The sequence below is a fragment of the Prionailurus bengalensis genome, chromosome F2 (assembly GCF_016509475.1).
Source record: "Prionailurus bengalensis isolate Pbe53 chromosome F2, Fcat_Pben_1.1_paternal_pri, whole genome shotgun sequence".
Taxonomy (NCBI): domain Eukaryota; kingdom Metazoa; phylum Chordata; class Mammalia; order Carnivora; family Felidae; genus Prionailurus; species Prionailurus bengalensis.
This window is the reverse complement of record NC_057353.1, coordinates 37,979,907-38,000,397: the sequence shown is the minus strand read 5'-3', so window position 1 is coordinate 38,000,397 and position 20,491 is coordinate 37,979,907. Positions and strand designations below refer to the sequence as shown.

General features: G+C 39.2%; 1 long non-coding RNA gene across 1 annotated transcript in view; it reads right to left on the bottom strand.

Moving 5' to 3' along the window:
* The window catches only part of LOC122495578, a 120,441-nt gene that overhangs the window by 30,439 nt on the left and 69,511 nt on the right, over window positions 1-20,491 (bottom strand). The window lies entirely within an intron of this gene.

Genomic DNA, 20,491 nt, shown 5'->3' with positions numbered 1-20,491 from the left:
GACATAATTACTAAAATGCACGAATTTTCTTGTTTTTGGAATTATTCCTGGACTATTCAGTAGCCATTCAGAGGCTACTGTGTGGAAGGGCCATATTGTTGCCTGCTGCTCGAATATTTTTTTTTTTTCCTCTCTTCTAATGCTTCACCATTCTGGCAGATGATACACAACAAGTGTGTTAGTGGTTAAGATATTTGGGAATAAAGTTGATACTGTTGACTAGAGGTATCTAGTGATAAATCCACAGAAATAGAATCTGGATACATCATTACGATATAATTAGAAATGACCAGATGACTCCAGTTAACATTTTTGAAACAGGGAATAGATTGGTATTTCAAAATCCTTACTCTGTAGATGAGAATATTTTAGTTTCCCCCTCCTTATATACTTTTATTTACCTGGGGAAGGATGTTTTAGGGTGGAGGGGGCTGCTTTGCTTTCTCGTTAGCTAGCAGAACGGCATGCCTTGAAGCATGGGGGTGGGGGGCCAGAGCCCGGTGCGGCAGTCTTGCCCTTTGACATTCTGGGCTCTTTTATTTGCTGCTTTAAGTGAACCAGAGAAACAGCCCTTTGCAGCCCGACAGAGCCTCCAAAGTTCTGGAATTTACCTCTCCTTCAACAACACTGAATTTTTTTTTAGCATTAGAATGTGTTATAACATTTGAACTAATTTTGCCTACCCTTTGGCTTTGGAGAGGAATCATTTCAAATAGACCCTGGTATTTTTTGAACTTGTTAGCTAAAGATTCTAAAATGCATGTTTTGTACTAATTAAGTTTTAGCCAGTCAGCAAAATTTTATGTAACCAGTGACAGTTCTTATATTTTTGTATGAATTTTGTTTAGGCTGCAATGTTTGGCTTTTATTACCTCTGTATTCTTGCTATCTTAAATTCTTTACTATGTTTAACAGCATTCTTGCCAAGATATTTTTTCTTTTTAAACAGATTTATAGTGAAGCTGAGACTTAACCATAAAAAAAGTTGAGTGGCAGGCCTGGTATGCTATGTCTTGTTACATAAAGCTATTGCCAGAATGTTTGTAAACACAATATTAAAAAAAAACTTGTCTCTGTATATTCACAACAAATTATGATAAATTAAGTGAAAATTACATTTTTGTTCTTCTTGTGTCATATTTTACTAAGGCTTTGTGCCCCATATCTACTGCTGAATTATTTACTGGTAATGTTAAAAGGAATTGATCAACCATTTCACTTTACATTTTTAAATAATCAGGTAACATGAAATACAATTTGATGTACAATTTTGCTTGTTATACAGAGTATGCTAATTATAGTGGTATATGCACAAAACATTTTGGCATAAGAGGCTGAATAAATGCTATTTTAGTTAAAAAAATAAAAAAATAAAAAACCATAGACAACCCACCCCTATGACTTGTATCTTTAGAGAGATAAGGTATTGAATTTCTAAAACAGTATGCAATAAAAAAGGAGTATTACTTTACAAACAATAAGGAGATGCTAGAGTTTAAAAATATGATATACAAAGGGAATGCCTGGTAAAGAGATTGATGATAACGTAGACAAAGAGTCTAAAAACTAGTACTAAAGGAAATGGATTAGAGAAGAAAAAAGTGAAAAAAAAAGATTAGTTTGAGAGAGTCAACATTCAAACTTTAAGAATTTCAGAAAAATAGAATGGAGAAAATAGAAAGAAGGAAATCATTTTAAGAAAATTGCTCATAAATGAAGGACACAAGCATTCAGATTTGAAAGGGCCCAATGATGCCCAGTACAGAGAGTGAAGGAGGCCCGGATCAAGGTCTGATGTATATAAAATAATGAGACTAAAGAGACCAGTGGGGAAAAGAGAAGATCCTAAAAGCTTACAAAGTTTAAACTAAAAAAAAAAAAAAAAAAAAAAAAAAAAAAGAATCAAAATGGTATCAGACTTCTAAGGAGGAACACGGCAAGCCAGAAGCCATTATGGAAATATCTCCAATATTGTGAGGAAAAAGAATTTGCAGCTTAGAATTGTATACTTAGTTATTAAACAGGTTGCAGGTAGAATAAAAACAAATTTTAGGTGTCTGTGACAGTTAATTTTATATGTCAGCTTGGTTGGTCCACAGTGCCCAGATATATGGTCAAACATTATTCTGGGTATTTCTGTGAAGAGAGTTTAAAAGTTAAATCAGTGCACTCTGAGTAAATCAGGTAGCCTTGGATCATTCAGGTGGGCCTCATCCAATCAGTTGATGATCTGAATAGAACAAAACACTGACCTCCCCTGAGCAAAAGGGAATTCCGCAGCAAATGGCTGGCTTTTAGACTGGAACTACAATCTTGGCTCCTTCCTGGGTCTTCAGCCTGACAAAGCTTGTACTTGGACTGCAGCATTAACTCTTCTCTGAGTCTCTTATCTAGCCTGCCTTGGAACTTGGACTTACTAGTCTCCATCATCAGGTGAGCCAGTTTCTTAAAACAAATCTCTTTATACACACACACACACACACACACACACTTCCTATTGGTTCTGTTTCTCTGGAGAATACTAATAAACAATTTCTCAAAATTTTCACTTTCCATGTGCCCTTTCTTGGGAAGCCCCGGAAGAATGCACTGTACCCAATCATGAGAGTAAACATAGAAAAAGACACTGCATCCAGGACATAAGGTGCTCAACAGAGGTGAGCACATAAGGGAATTCCCAGGTTAAAGGGGAAGGAAGTGTCTATGATGAGACAGCTGTACCACAAGCCAGAAAACAGCTAGTTCGTCAGGAGCAGAGGGGAGGGCTCCAGAGAGGATGTCTAAGACAGAGAGAGAGCAAGAGAGACAGAGAAGAAGGAGAAAGAAACTCATAGACAATGGGAGACGTGACTGTTTCGAGAGGTGGAGAGTTTAGGGAAAAATTAGTGATAGATAAATAGAAAGTAAACAACTGACAAGAAGAATAATGGCCTCCGGAGAACATGAAAAGCAATGTAAGCAAGGATAAGTAATTGTAGTAGAAGACATAGGTCAGCAGTTATACAGTAAACATCAAATTGTAATTCACTGGCAGAAGCTGAATGAAGGACTAGGTAAATTAATATTTACCCACATGCCATCATATAAAAGAGTAATGAGGCTCTTCCTGCAAAGAAAACATACACAAAAAAATATACACATGTTTTTTTTAATATAAAAAACACGTGAAGGTACAGAGTACTGCATGAAGTATGCTACTGTTGGGTAACAAAAGAAAATATTTAAGTTTATATATCTACTGGAACACGAGCAAAATAGCTCTGTGAGGACACACAAGCAAAAGATAACATCTGAAGACAGGATGTGGTATCTGGGACACAGAACGAAGGGAGAGCTTTTCAATGTTTGTAACTGTTGAATACTGAACTATGTGAATATACTTTCAAAAAATAAAAGTACTTAAAAAATCCAGAATTTCTTAGCTTCAGAAATATAGATATATATAATGTATGAATATAAGTATATAAGTCTAGAAACATATATTCCACCATTAGATGACTGGGGATATACAAAATCAATTCTGTCTTGCACTTAAAAACATAATCCTGAAAACCCCCAACTCTTTCAACCAAGATTTCCCCTGTTCTTTTTTGGATGTTTATATGCACTGCTGAAGAGATTGTTTCCACGCCTATACGATTCTATCACCCAAAGAAATATTAGAGACACCAAATTACCGAATCTACAGCGTTAGTTTCTGAGAAACTAAGAGTTAAAAATACCTATTTTCGACAATAAATATAAATCAATTTAATAATCTAATGAAAGAATTTTTAGCATTCCCTCTACTTGCATTCAAGTATATCTTTGTTATACCAGATTACTAATTATTTTTTTCCACTTGTATGTACTACGTTGACAACTTGAAGGCCTCTGCTGATTGAGATGTTCAAAGATGTCACCCAGAATGACGATGTTAGTTTCCTTCCACTTAAGTTCGACCTTTTCCTAACCCTCTTAACTCTTTGATTTCAATTCCAATTAAAGGGAACTCCTGCATATTTCAAAGGGAAGTGAGTGGCTGGGCCTTCTGTACCTACCAAATCAGTCTTACTTTATAGAGACAAGTCGAGAAGTTGGGCAAAAGTGGGAGCCATGCACACAAGTACTTTCCTGGGACCAACGCTAAGGTGGCTGAACAACACAACCATCTGCTCCATGAACTGGAGTACCACTGCGGTATTTGAAGAGATCCCAGTGCAAAGATCAAGGACAGTAGTAGGTCATGGGGAGGGCCCATTTTGGCAGACGATCTGAAGGGCTCCATAGAAAAAAGCAGATAAAGAAGAAATGAAACTACAGAGGCTCATCTTCACCTAATTCTTTGATTTGTTTGTCCCTTATAATAAGGTTAAGGTCTTTATATTTCATGTTTATATCTTTCATGGAAAAAAAATCAAAGAACGAAGTGTCACAGCAATATTTATGTGAACGGGATGACGACTTACAAAACTGACGTGACAGTGATGATGGCTACACTAATTTTCTGACACTTTTAGGGTGGTAACATAGTTTTCTTGAAATGAATATCCTAATAATATTTTTTTTAAGTATCAATTTTTTTTATATATGAAATTTATTGTCAAATTGGTTTCCATACAACACTCAGTGCTCATCCCAAAAGGTGCCCTCCTCAATACCCATCACCCACCCCCCCCTCCCTCCCACCCCCCATCAACCCTCAGTTTGTTCTCAGTTTTTAACAGTCTCTTATGCTTTGGCTCTCTCCCCCTCTAACCTCTTTTTTTTTTTTCCTTCCCCTCCCCCATGGGTTCCTGTTCAGTTTCTCAGGATCCACATAAGAGTGAAACCATATGGTATCTGTCTTTCTCTGTGTGGCTTATTTCACTTAGCATCACACTCTCCAGTTCCATCCACGTTGCTACAAAAGGCCATATTTCATTTTTTCTCATTGCCACGTAGTACTCCATTGTGTATATAAACCACAATTTCTTTATCCATTCATCAGTTGATGGACATTTAGGCTCTTTCAATATTTTGGCTATTGTTGAGAGTGCTGCTATGAACATTGGGGTACAAGTGCCCCTATGCATCAGTACTCCTGTATCCCTTGGATAAATTCCTAGCAGTGCTATTGCTGGGTCATAGGGTAGGTCTATTTTTAATTTTCTGAGGAACCTCCACACTGCTTTCCAGAGCGGCTGCACCAATTTGCATTCCCACCAACAGTGCAAGAGGGTCCCCGTTTCTCCACATCCTCTCCAGCATCTATAGTCTCCTGATTTGTTCATTTTGGCCACTCTGACTGGCGTGAGGTGATACCTGAGTGTGGTTTTGATTTGTATTTCCCTGATAAGGAGCGACGCTGAACATCTTTTCATGTGCCTATTGGCCATCCGGATGTCTTCTTTAGAGAAGTGTCTATTCATGTCTTCTGCCCATTTCTTCACTGAGTTATTTGTTTTTTGGGTGTGGAGTTTGGTGAGCTCTTTATAGATTTTGGATACTAGCCCTTTGTCCGATATGTCATTTGCGAATATCTTTTCCCATTCCGTTGGTTGTCTTTTAGTTTTGTTGGTTGTTTCCTTTGCTGTGCAGAAGCTTTTTATCTTCATAAGGTCCCAGTAATTCACTTTTGCTTTTAATTCCCTTGCCTTTGGGGATGTGTCGAGTAAGAGATTGCTACGGCTGAGGTCAGAGAGGTCTTTTCCTGCTTTCTCCTCTAAGGTTTTGATGGTTTCCTGTCTCACATTCAGGTGCTTTATCCATTTTGAGTTTATTTTTGTGAATGGTGTGAGAAAGTGGTCTAGTTTCAACCTTCTGCATGTTGCTGTCCAGTTCTCCCAGCACCATTTGTTAAAGAGATTGTCTTTTTTCCATTGGATGTTCTTTCCTGCTTTGTCAAAGATGAGTTGGCCATACATTTGTGGGTCTAGTTCTGGGGTTTCTATTCTATTCCATTGGTCTATGTGTCTGTTTTTGTGCCAATACCATGCTGTCTTGATGATGACAGCTTTGTAGTAGAGGCTAAAGTCTGGGATTGTGATGCCTCCCACTTTGGTCTTCTTCTTCAAAATTACTTTGGCTATTCAGGGCCTTTTGTGCTTCCATACAAATTTTAGGATTGCTTGTTCTAGCTTCGAGAAGAATGCTGGTGCAATTTTGATTGGGATTGCATTGAATGTGTAGCTAGCTTTGGGTAGTATTGACATTTTGACAATATTTATTCTTCCAATCCATGAGCATGGAATGTTTTTCCATTTCTTTTAATCTTCTTCAATTTCCTTCATAAGCTTTCTATAGTTTTCAGCATACAGATCTTTTACGTCTTTGGTTAGGTTGATTCCTAGGTATTTTATGCTTCTTGGTGCAATTGTGAATGGGATCAGTTTCTTTATTTGTCTTTCTGTTGCTTCATTGTTAGTGTATAAGAATGCAACTGATTTCTGTACATTGATTTTGTATCCTGCAACTTTGCTGAATTCATGTATCAGTTCTAGCAGACTTTTGGTGGAGTCTATCGGATTTTCCATGTATAATATCATGTCATCTGCAAAAACTAATAATATTTTTAAGTAAATAACTGTTGTGGGGAATAACCTTAATACTTTAACACTTGATATATCAGTGAATATGAACAGCAAAGTATTTCCAGAACAGATGCTCAGGACAGTTAAATGTGCTTACGGTGTCTTTTAATATCAAAGCTGTAAAGGAGATATGTGAGCATCCAGAAGCCGTTAAAGTATGCTGAGTCATTAAAGATTATTAGAGCCAGTATCTTTTCCCTACCTCTTACCTAACTTTTTTGAACGTCTAAACTTCTATCCAATAAGATGTTGCTTTAGACTAGTACATTTTCTGTCCTAGATGGAGCAGAGCATAGGGGTTATTTAACAATGTAGGTTCAGGAGAAAGCCGCCCCAGGTCCTGATTCTAGTGTCACCACTTACTAGCTCTGTGACCTTGGGAAATATTTCCTTCAGTCTCTCAGGGGCTGTTTCCTCATCTGTGAAGTAGGGATGAAAACACTAACTACCTAATAGATTTATTAGGAGAATTAAGTGTAGTAACAACCAAAACAATTTAAAATGGTTGGTATATTGTAATCACTTCATAAATATTGGACATCATTATTCCAGCTGCACCCAAAAGAGTTCTTTAATTTTTGTGGTGTACTTTACAGCAAAGATGTGCCCAACTTCCAGACTTCTGGAGGGCAGAATTGAGGTAAAGCTGAAAAAAAGAAAGGAAGGAAGGAAGGAAGGAAGAAGGAAAGAAAGAAAAAAAAAAGGAAAGAAAAAGTTAACCCACTACTTTATGACCATACTGATGGGAAGAACAATTAGCCCCATAGAAAACTTCTGTGGCTGATAAAATTCCAGTGTCAAAATCTTTATGGCAAAGACCCTTTTTACAGAAGTGGTGCTGATTTTGCTTCTTTCACAAGTGCCGCTTCTGTGTACCATGGGGAATTTTGGTTATATTGATTCTGCAATAACATGAACAGTTCAGAGCTATAGTATAATAGTTGTTGGCAAGCAAGAAAAGTTGTCACTTTATAGGCTATCTAGTTTTACTCATTATTTGGGTAGGAACCATATTCTTTTGTGACTTTCTACATCTTAAATAGAAGCAGACGAACTTGGACATTATTTTGTAGAATAATTTTTATGCTCCAGTGTCTTTCTCCTTTAATCCTAGAGGTCCTATTGTCTCACGTGTGGTGGTTCAATTTTTTAAAAATATTTTTCTTTTTGTTCTTCTGTTTGGGTAAATTTCTAGTGGTTTATGGACCCTTTCTTCTGTAATCAGCCATTAAGGCTCGCCAGTAACTTTTTCACATTATATAATGTACTTTTTAGTTCTAAAAATTTCTATTTTGTTCTTTTTCAATAGATTCTATTTCTCTGCTTAAATTTTAAATGTGTTTATCTATTATAAATATATTTTCCTTAATATCCTTGCACATAGTTAAAATAACTGCTTTAAAAACCTTGTCTTCCAATTTCAATATCTGGGTCAACTTAGGTCAGAATCCATTGAAAGTATTTTCTCTTGAGCATGGATCACATTTTCCCCTTTCTCTATATGTCTAATAATTTTAGATAATATCCTGGACATTATACGTTGAAAAAACTCTGGATTGTGTTTTATTCCTTTGAAAAGTATTCATATTGCTATTGTTTCAACAAGCAGTTAACTTGGCCGAGCTAACTCTCCAAGCTTTGTAATTCCTTCATGGAAAACAAGTGAATACCAATTGTGCATGCATAGTTCAGGGAATCAGCCATAATGGTGGACAAATTTTAGCACAGAATTTAGAATTCCTTCCTGTATTTCTCCCTTTTTTGAATATCTTTTCTCATTTTCCAGTTACTATGGCCACACCAAATTCTGTCTTCTGGATTTCTCAGCTAGTAAGACTATGGGTTTTTTAGTGAAGCTTTAGTTACCTTTCTTGGAATTTATTGGAGTTTTTTCCCTCAGGCAAAAATAAGTATATAAATTAAAACCTTAAAATAAAACAAGTATAAAAAAATGAAAACCTAGAGTTCTGGTTCAAGACGGTGACACAGAAAGATCTTGAATTCCCCTCTTCCCACAAACACATTGAATTTAAAGTTACGTGTGGAACAATTTTCTATGAAAAAATCTCCGAGCTAGCTGATTGACACCTACATATAGGGATAACGAGAAAAAACACCCTCATTCAAAATGGTAGGACAAACTGAGATACAATCTTTGTTTCTTTAAAAATAACGTTTATTTATTTTTGAGACAGAGAGAGACAGAGCATGAACGGGGGAGGATCAGAGAGAGAGGGAGACACAGAATCTGAAACAGGCTCCAGGCTCTGAGCTGTCAGCACAGAGCCCGACGCGGGGCTCAAACTCATGGACCGTGAGATCGTGACCTGAGTCGAAGTCAGATGCTTAACCGACCAAGCCACCCAGGCGCCCCTCTTTGTCTCTTTTTTAATTGAAATATAGTTGACACACAATGTTACATCAGTTTCAGGTGTACAATATAGTGATTTGACAAGCTTATATGTTATTATGTTGTCATGCTGTGCTTACCACAAGTGTAGCTACCATCTGTCACCATATAACACTATTACAATACCATTGACTGTATTCCCTATGCTGTACTTTTTATCCCCACGACTTATTCATTCCATAACTGGAAGCCTATAGTTGAGGCACAATCTGGTCATTAACCCCACCCCCAGTGCATCAGCCTACAACTGGGAGGGAACTCACAACACCAAATTCTCCCTGAAGAGTAAAGGGCTAGAACCTTACAACTGGCACTTCGGTTTTTAAGACCTGCACCTGAGAGACAAATTCCCAAAACATCTAGCTATGAAAACCAATGGGGCTTGTGTGCATGAGACCATAAGGCTATAGCAAACTGAGAAACAGTTCTTAATGGTTCCCAAGGACTTGCCCATCTCAGGGCCCAGCACAGAGACAAGCAACCAAGAAGTGTCCAGACTTTCTGTGAAGGGGCCTGTTGGCCGAACTTGTAGCACTGACCTGGGGACAGGCATCTAATTTAACATACATTTTCTAGCATCAGCAACCAGACAACAAAAGGAAATCAAAGGCAGTAAAATTGGCAAAGAGGAAGTCAGACTTTCACTTTTTACAGATGACATGATATCATACATGGAAAACCCGATAGATTCCACCCAAAGTCTGCTAGAACTGATACATGAATTCAGCAAAGTTGCAGGATACAAAATCAATGTACAGAAATTAGTTGCATTCTTATACACTAATAATGAAGCAACAGAAAGACAAATAAAGAAACTGATCCCATTCACAATTGCACCAAGAAGCATAAAATACCTAGGAATCAACCTAACCAAAGACGTAAAAGATCTGTATGCTGAAAACTATAGAAAGCTTATGAAGGAAATTGAAGAAGATTAAAAGAAATGGAAAAACATTCCATGCTCATGGATTGGAAGAATAAATATTGTTAAAATGTCAATACTACCCAAAGCTAGCTACACATTCAATGCAATCCCAATCAAAATTGCACCAGCATTCTTCTCGAAGCTAGAACAAGCAATCCTAAAATTTGTATGGAAGCACAAAAGGCCCTGAATAGCCAAAGTAATTTTGAAGAAGAAGACCAAAGTGGGAGGCATCACAATCCCAGACTTTAGCCTCTACTACAAAGCTGTCATCATCAAGACAGCATGGTATTGGCACAAAAACAGACACATAGACCAATGGAATAGAATAGAGACTCCAGAATTGGACCCACAAAAGTATGGCCAACTAATCTTTGACAAAGCAGGAAAGAATATCCAATGGAAACAAGACAATCTCTTTAACAAATGGTGCTGGGAGAAGGGGAGAGCAACATGCAGAAGAATGAAACTAGACCACTTTCTTACACCATTCACAAAAATAAACTCAAAATGGATAAAGGACCTGAATGTGAGACAGGAAACCATCAAAACCTTAGAGGAGAAAGCAGAGAAAAACCTCTCTGACCTCAGCCGCAGCAATTTCTTACTTGACACATCTCCAAAGGCAAGGGAATTAAAAGCAAAAGTGAATTACTGGGACCTTATGAAGATAAAAAGCTTCTGCACAGCAAAGGAAACAACCAACAAAACTAAAAGACAACCAACGGAATGGGAAAAGATATTTGCAAATGACATATCGGACATGTCCAAATCGATAAAGAGCTCACCAAACTCCACACCCGAAAAACAAATTATCCAGTGAAGAAATGGGCAGAAAACATGCATAGACACTTCTCTAAAGAAGACATCTAGATGGCCAACAGGCACATGAAAAGATGCTCAACGTCACTCCTCATCAGGGAAATACAAATCAAAACCACACTGAGATACCCTCTCATGCCGGTCAGAGTGGCTAAAATGAACAAATCAGATGAACTATAGATGCTGGTGAGGATGTGGAGAAATGGGAATCCTCTTGCACTATTGCTGGGAACGTGAACTGGTGCAGCTGTTCTGGAAAGCAGTGTGGAGGTTCCTCAAAAAATTAAAAATTGATCTACCCTATGACCCAGCAATAGCACTGGTAGGAATTTACCCAAGGGATACAGGAGTGCTGACGCATAGGGGCACTTGTACCCCAATGTTTATAGCAGTACTTTCAACAATAGCCAAATTATGGAAAGAGGCTAAATGCCCATCAAATGATGAATGGATAAATAAATTGTGGTTTATATACACAATGGAATACTACATGGCAATGAGAAAGAATGAAATACGGCCTTTTGTAGCAATGTGGATGGAACTGGAGAGTGTTATGCTAAGTGAAATAAGTCATACAGAGAAAGACAGATACCATATGTTTTACTCTTATGTGGATCCTGAGAAACTTAACAGAAGACCATGGGGGAGGGAAAAGTTAGAGAGGGAGAAAGCCAAACCATAAGAGACTCTTAAAAACTGAGAATAAACTGAGGGTTGATGGGGGGTGGGAGGGAGGGGAGGGTGGGTGATGGGTTGAGGAGGGCACCTGTTAGGATGAGCACTGGATGTTGTATGGAAACCAATTTGACAATAAATTTCATATTAAAAAAATAAATGAGTGTTTCCTGTGGGAAAAAAAATAATTTAACATACATTTTGAGGTCCACTGAGGTGCTTTCTGGGTAGACAGGCTAGTGGGTACCATATTTGCACACTTTCTGTCTTGCTCCAACTTGCAAGTTTCTCTAGGAGTTTGTACACTCCTAGATGAAAATACAGGGGGTAAGCTTATTAACACTCATCTTGGTGGGGCACCTGGGTGGCTCAGTAGGTTGAACATCTGACTCTTGATTTCGGCTCAGATCATGATCTTGTGGTTCATGGGATCGAGCTCCAAGTTGGGTTCCATGCTGACAGTGAGGAACCTGCTTGGGATTCTCTCTCCCTCTCTCTCTCTGCCCCTCCCCTACTCGCATTCTTATCTCTCTCCCAAAATAAATGAATAAACATTAAAAAAAAGGGGTCTTGGTGATAATCTTTTGGATTGGACAACAAAAGAAAAGGTAGCAATAGCAAAAATAAACAAGTGGAACTACAACAAATAAAAGAACTTCTGAATAGCAAAAGAAAGGATCAACAGAATGAGACGACGACCTGTGGAAATGGAAAAACATATATGCAAACCACATATCTGGTGTGGGGCTAATATCCAAAATACATAACGAACCCATAAAACTCCATTGAAAAAAATAATTTGATTAAAAAATGAGCAGAGGATCTGAATAGACATTTTTTTCAAAGAAGACATACAGATGACCACCAGGTACATGGAATGGTGCTCAACATCACTAATGATCAGGAAAATGCAAATCAAAGCCACAATGAAATATCACTTCTCACCACTTAGAATGGCTATTCTCAGAAAAGATAAATAACAAGTGTTAGGAAAGATGTGGCAAAAGGGATCTTTCGTATACTGTTGTGGAATTATAGGCATACCTTGGACACATTATGGGTCCCGTTCCAGACCACTGCAATAAAGCAAATACTGCAACAAAGAAATGAATTTGTGGTTTCTCAGCATATATACAAGGGATGTTTACACTATACTGTAGTCCATTGAACGTGCAATAGCATCATGTCTAAAAAAATTATATACATACCTTACTTAAAAAAACACTTTATTACTATAAAATGCTAACCATCATCTGAGTCTTTGGCAAGTCGTATCTTTTTTGCTGGTGGAGTGTCTTGCCTTCATGTGAGTCACTGATGACTGAACAGGTTGCTGCTTGCTGAAGGTCAGGGTGGCTGTGCAGTTTCTTAAAATAAGACAACAACACAGTTTACCAAGTGTACTGACTTTCCCTCCCATAAACTATTTCTCTGTAACTATTTGATAGCATTTCACCTGCCGTAGAACTTCTTTCCAAAGTGGAGTCAGTCCTCTCAAACATTACCATTGTTTTATCAACTAAGTTTATATAATATTCTAAATCCTTTGCTGTCATTTCAACAATCTTTACAGGATCCTCACCATTAGTATATTCCATTTTAAGAAATCACTTTGTTACAGGTGATTAATAGTACACTTATCATGGCGAGCACTGAGTAATTTGTAGAATTGTTGAATCATTATATTGTATATCTGAAACTAATATAACACTACATATTAATTATACTTCAGTTAAAAAAAAAGGATCTACTTTCTTTGCTTCTTCATAAGAAAAAGTCCTCATCTGGTAAAGTTTCATCATGAAATTGCAGCAATTCAGTCACATCTTCAGACTCCACTTCTAATTCGAGTTCTCTTGCTATTTCCACATCTGTGGTTACTTCCTCCACTGAAGCCTTGGACCCCTCAATGTCATCCATGAGGGTTGGAATCAACTTCTTCCACACTCCTGTTAATGTTGATATCTGGACCTCTTCCCATGAATCTCAAATGTTCTTAATGGTCTAGAATGGTAAATCCTTTCCAGAAAATTTTCTTTTTTTTTTTAATTGTTTTTAATGTTTATTTATTTCTGAGACAGAAAGAGACAGAGCATGAGTAGGGGAGGGGCAGAGAGAGAGGGAGACACAGAATCAGAAGCAGGCTCCAGGCTCTGAGCTGTCAGCACAGAGCCTGACACGGGGCTCGAACTCACAAACCATGAGATCATGACCTGGGCTGAAGTCGGTCGCTCGACTGACTGAGCCACCCAGGCGCCCCCAGAAAATTTTCTTATTTATTTATTTATTTATTTAGAAAGAGAGGGTGGGGGAGAGAGAGAGGGAGAGAGAGAATGAGTGGGGGAGGGGCCTAGAGAGGGGGAGAATCCTAAGCAAGCTTTGAGCTGTCAGTGCAGAGCGCAACTCGAGACTCGAACCCACGAACTGTGAGATCATGACCGGAGCTGAAATCAAGAGTCAGATGCTTAACAGACTGCGCCACCCACATGCCCCATCCAGAAGACTTTCAAACTACTTTGCCCAGATCCATCAGAGGAATTACTATCTAGGGCAGCTACCACCTTTAAAAATGTATTTTTTAAGGAATAAGACTTACAAGTTGAAATTTCTCCTTGATCCACGGGCTGCGGAGTGGTTGTTGTATTAGCAGTCATGAAAACAACATGAATCTTGCATCTCTCCATCAGAGCTCTTGGACGATCAGGTGCATTGTCAGTGAGAAGACATATTTTGGAAGAAATCTTTTTTTTTCGGAGCAGTAGGTCTCAAGAGTGGGATTAAAAGATTAAATACACAGATTTACATGTTGTAAATAGAGGTGCTATCATCTAGGCTTCGTTGTTCCCTTTACAGAGCCCAGGCAGAGTAGATCTAGCATAATTCATTCTTAAGGGCCCTAGGGTTTTCAGAATGGTCAGTGAGCATTGGCTTCAACTTAAAGTCACCAGCTGCATTAGTCCCTAATAAGAGAGTCAGTCCATCCTTTGAAGATTTGAAGCCAGGCATTGACCTCTTCCCTAGACTAGCTGTGAAAGTCCTTGATGGCATCGTCTTTTTCCAACAGAAGGCTGCCCCAGGTCCATTGAAAATCTGTTGGTTAGTGTAGCCGCCCTCGTTAATGATCTTAGCTAGACCTTCTGGACAACTTGCTGCAACTACCACATCAACACGTGATGCTTCACCTTGCACTTGATATTATGGAGACAGCCTTTTTCTTTAACCCTCATGAACCAACCTCTGCTGGCTTCAAACTTTTCTTTTGCAGCTTCCTCACCCCTCTCAGTCTTTGTAGAATTGAAGAGAGTTAGGGTCCTGCTCTGGATCAGGCTTTGACTTAAGGTGGTGGCTGGTTTGCTCTTCTAGCCAGACCACTCAAACTTTCCTCATATCAGCAATAAGACCGTTTTGCTTGATCAGTTATGTGTTTACTGGAGTGGCACTTTTTACTTTCTTCAAGAGCTTTCCCTTGGCATTCGCAACTTGGCTGCTTGGTGCGAGAGGCCTAGCTTTCAGCCTATCTTGGCTTTTGACAGGTCATGATCTTGCGGTTCACAGGTTTGAGCCCTGCTCTAAGCTGCCAGCACGGAGCCTGGAGCCTGCTTCCATTTCCCTGTATCCCTCTCTCTCCACCCTGCCCATGCTCACACTATGTCTCTCTCTCTCTCTCAAAAAGAAAATAAATAAAATTAAAAAAATAAAATAATGTGTTACTCTCCCTTTCACTTGAACACTTAGAGGCCATTGCAGGATTATTAAGTGGCCTAATTTCAATATTGTTGTGTCTCTGGGAATAGGGAGGCCAGAGGAGCAGAAGAGAGATGGGGAAACAGCCAGTAAGTGGAGTGATCAGAACACACATCTCATTTCCTAAGTTCTTGGTCTTTTTTTTTTTAATATTTATTTTGAGAGAGAGGGAGAGGGAGGGGCAGAGAGAGAGGAAGACAGAGAATACCAAGTAGGCTCCATGACTAACACAGAGTCTGATGCGGGGCTTTCAATCTCATGACTGTCAGATCATGACCTGAGCCAAAATCAAGAGTTGGGCACTTAACCGACTGAGTCAACCAGGTGCCCCTTAAGTTCCCTGTCTTATATGGGTACAATTCATGGTGCCTCAAAACAATTAAAAATGTATCATCAAAGTCCACTGATCACAGAGCACGATAACCAATTATAATGAAAAAGTTTGAAATATTGTGAGAATTACCAAAATGTGACATAGAGACATGAAACGAGCAAATGCTGTTGGAAAAATTATGCCAATAGATGTGTTCAACACGAGTTGCCACAAGCCTTCATTTCGTAAAAAAAAACGCACTATCTGTAAAACACAATAAAGCCAAGTGGAATAAAACAAAGTATGGCTGTACCAGTGAGTTTTACTCATTCATATGTTTTAAAGGGTTAATCAGCCACCTTTTATTCCAATTTCAAGAATGTCCTTCATCATATCTTATAAGGCAGGTCTTACAAGAAAGTGGAGATGCCTTCCCTCAGATTTTGTTTGTTTGGGAAAGTCTCTTTCATTTCTGAAGAATGGCTTTGCTGGATATAGCATTTTGTTGACATACACACACACACACACACACATATATATATATACATACATATATATATATATATCTCAACACAATGAGCATGCATCTGGGCAGAGAAGGAGAGAGAATCTTAAGCAGGCTCCATGACCAGCACAGAGCCTGGGGCAGACTTGATCTCATGACCTTGAGATGACCACCTGAGCCAAAATCAAGAGTCAGACACTCAACTGACTGAGCCACCCAGGCATCCCTCAATATTTTGAATACATTTTCCTACTGTCTCCTGGCTTGCAAAGTTTCTATTGAGAAATACACGTATAGTTTTACAGGGGCAAACCTGAATGTGATGAATCACTTTTCTCTTGTTTCTTTATAGTTCTGTTTGTCCTTGACTTTTGGCAATTTAAATATAATGGGTCTCTATATAGCCCTTATTGGTTTCAATCTACCTGAAATCTTTTGGGCCTCATAAATCTGGATGTCCATTTCTCTCTCCAAGTTTGGGAAGTTTTCAGCCATTATTTCTTTAATTAAGCCTTCTGTTCCTTTCTGTTTCTCTTCTCCTTCTGGGACTCTGATAATGAATAGATTGTTTCTGTTAATGGTATGCCATAATTCATGTATACTTTTTCTTTTTCTTTTTTTTCTTTTTGCTCCCCTGACTGGATACTTTCAAATGACCTACCTTTTAGTTCACTGATTCTTGAACTGATTCTTGGTCAAATCGGTTGTTGAAGATATCTTTGGAATTATTCAGTTCAGTCATTGTATCCTTTGGCTCTAGGATTTCTGTTTTTTTTTTCATCTTTTTGATAATTTCTATTTCTTTGTTGATCTCATTTTATGCATTGTTTTCCTAATTTTAATTAGTTGTCTGTGTTCTTGTAGTTAATTATAAGAGGATTATTCTGACTTCTTAGTCTGACAGTTCACAGACCTCCAATTCTTTATGGTCAGTTACCAGAATTTTACTGGTTTCCTTTGGTGCTACATTTGCTTGATTATTCATGTTCCTTGTGGCCTTACATTGGTGCCTGCACATTTGAGGAAGTATGCACCTCTTTCAGTCTTTACATATTGGCTTCAGCGGGCAAATCCCTTCAACAAACTGTTTTCAGAGACTCTGGGTGGGCTGCCTATGGGTATCTATGGTCAGGCTTGATGCTAAGAGTCTTTGAGCTCTAAAATCTGGTGCCTTGATGAGCAGGTGCTCACCAGGGGCATTCCTGGTGCTTGGGGACATAGTGACGAGCCTGGCGGCTGGGTCAGTGGTGATGGGCCTAGGACTTGGGTCTGTATGGGGAGACCTGTAACCTGGGTTCATAGGAGTCATCCCTGGGTTCATCAGGAACTAGGGAAAACTGAGGTGGGTGAAGTATGTGAATCCACAGGGACTGGTCTGGTACTGAGAGGGGCTAGCCTGGAGTCTGGGGTCTTGGGAACTGACTTGGAAGTTAGTTCTCTTGGGGTTGGCGTGTCATTGGGTGGGCTGGGATCCTAGATCTGTAAGAACCAGTCTGATGCTAGAGTAGATCAGGGGTCTGGTGCCATGGGTGCTGGCCTGGTGCTGAGGTTAGTTGAATTCCTGTGTCCATGGCAGTTGGCATTGGACCTGGCTGACAGCCTATGTTCATGGATCCTGGCATGGAGCCTATGTTCACATGGGCCAATTGGGGACCTAGGATAACAGGACCTGCCCAGCACTGAGATATGCTTGGAATCTGGATTAGTAGGATTCTGGTGCTCCAAGAGCTTCCTGGGGCAGTGAGAAGCAGTTGGTGATGGTTTGATCTGGGAGCCTGGGTTCATGGAAACCCAATAGGAACCTGGTGCCACGGAAGCTACCTGGAGCCACTGGAGTGACTTGGGCCACTGGAGCTGGTCAGTGCCTGAGTTGACTAAACCAGGGGCCTGGGCCTACTGGAGACAGCTGTCAGTGGTTTGGGTGAGGATCCTGGGTTTGCCAGAGCCTTTTCAGAGCCTGGTACCGTGGAAGCCATCTAGGGTTGCAGGAGCCACAGAGGCTGCTAGATTTTGCAGGTGCCAGGTTAGCTAAGGGCCCATCTTCCTGGGAACCCTCAGGGAGTCACTTACAGTCATGGGAGTTGGCCTAGTGCCAGAGTGGGCTGACCTGGGTCTATGGTGAAGTCAGAACTCCCTTTACTCTCCTCTCATGAGGAGGGTCTCTCTCTTCACATTGGCTGTTCTGAACTTGTGGAAGGGGCAGTGGAAGTAATGTGAATCTTTTCTAATCTCCATGATACATCTTTTCTTACCCTATGCTTCACTCAGGTGCTATAATCCATCATCTGGAATCCTTGGTTCTTGTGAAGGTATTTTATGTGCAGAAAGTTCAAATTGATGTTGCCAGGGAGGGACAAAACCCCTATGCCGCCATTTTGCTGTCTTCACTGTTAAACTTCTGACATTTATTGCATACCTATTTAAATCATTATTATGAAAGATTCTAAGTGCGCAAAACAAAATTGCTGTGCCATAGGAAAAAAATGGAGAGGAGAAATAGAACTCTATTAAACAGAAACCATCATTTCATGCTAAGGGAGAACTTTATTTTTCCGAAACAAAAATCCCTCCCACAGGCTTGGACACCACAGCTGTGAGCTTCTAATTTAAGGACTCTTGGCAAATGTGTTCCTCGAACTATGAGAGACCTGTCCTGCCAATATTTGGAGACAAAGAGAGTAAGATACAGGGTAAATAAAAATAGGATAGATTTTCATATCCCTTACCCCATCCTTATGCACATAATTGAATGCTATTACTGTTTTGATTACTGTTGGACATCCTTCACCTCTCCTAGGTGTTTACTTCCCATTCTCTGCCCGTCGCATTTGTTCATAACTTTAAGTATACTGGTTCCTCCTCCCTAGAATGCCCTCCCGACCCTTAGTATAATTCACTTTCTGTTAATACCCAAGGATGTCACATTCAAACCCATTCAGATCAACAATAATTCCACTCTGTCAACAATTTGTGTAATTTTTACTAATTGTCCAGTATGAACCCTATTAACCCTGGAAAATTTCATAGGCCCACACGACAATAGTTGTACTTCTAGGTTTTTTTGACTGGGAACATAACAATACTCATTGATAAATAAATTAGTAGGACCTCAGGAAATTGTTTCATGGTCCTTTACGGTCCTGGATCTTTAGGTTAGAAAATGGTTTGAATGCTTATGTCACATATTTCTTTCTAGTGTTTTCCTGAGAAGATATAATTTCTCAATTAGAGTTTATTTCCATAAAAATAATAACTTCAGTTTGGACTATTTTATTATCTATATTCCCAGTATGGTATAGATACTTAATTATTTGCTGAACAAGGGAATAAATGACAATTCAACTGAATCTTATTTTGAGAGAGAGAGAGCGAGTGAGCCCATATGTGCATGCACTCACAGGGGAGAGGGAAGCATGGAGGGAAAGAGAAAGAGAACCTTAAGCACGTTCCATGCCCAGCATGGACCCCAACATGGGGCTCGATCTCAGAATCCTGAGATCATGAGCCTGAGATCATGACCTGAACTAAAATCAAGAATCGGATGCTTGGGGCACCTAGGCAACTCAGTCAGTTAAGCATCTGACTTTGGTTCAGATCATGATCCTGTGGCTCATGAGTTCAAGCCCTGCGTTGGGCTCTGTGCTGACAGCCTTGAGCCTGCTTATAATTCTCTCTCTCTCTCTCTCTCTCTCTCTCTCTCAAAAATAAGTAAACATTAAAAAAATAAAAAGAATTGGATGCTTAATTGACTGAGCCACCCAGCTGCCCCTCAACTGAATTTGTTGTATTGCTATATAGCTATGTAGATAGTAATACATTTAACTACTAATGTTATATAGGTTAAAACACTTCATAAAAGATAACATAACAGATAACTTGACAGACTTGAGGTAAGGCGGTCCTTGACAAGGCACCAGAATAAACTCCTACCAGTACTTTTTAAATTTTAAGAGTCATATAGGGGGTGCCTGGGTGGCTCAGTCGGTTAAGCATCTGACTTTGGCTCAGGTCATGATCTCACAGTTTGTGAGTTCAAGCCTCACATCGTGCTCTGTGCTGACAGCTCAGAGCCTGGAGCCTGTTTCAGATTCTGTGTCCCCCTCTCTCTCTCTGCCCCCCACCTTCACACTCTGTCTCTCAAAACTAAATAAACATTAATTTTTTTTTTAAAAAAAGAGGCATACAAATTTTGTTGCAATAAAGATTCTGATTCAGTCAATAAGGAGAGACTGGAAAATTCAAGGATGCTATTGCTGGTCTGGGGACCACACTTTGAGTAGCAAGGCCTGAATTCAGGGGACTTCATTTTCAGAGCACTTAAATAGAGTTCTTTACTGAGACATCAGGGGAGAAAAATGTCAACAATCAAATGCCAGTCTGGGTGGCTATATAGATTTAATTAACAGTTAACATTGTTTTAGCTAGCTAGCAAGATGTCTAAGTAATGCCTTCTGATGATTTAATGACTTTATTTTCTCATTCTCTTTTGCACTGTTCTCTTCTGTCCAGAGCTTTCTGCACTTATTAATCATAAAAAGACTAGCTT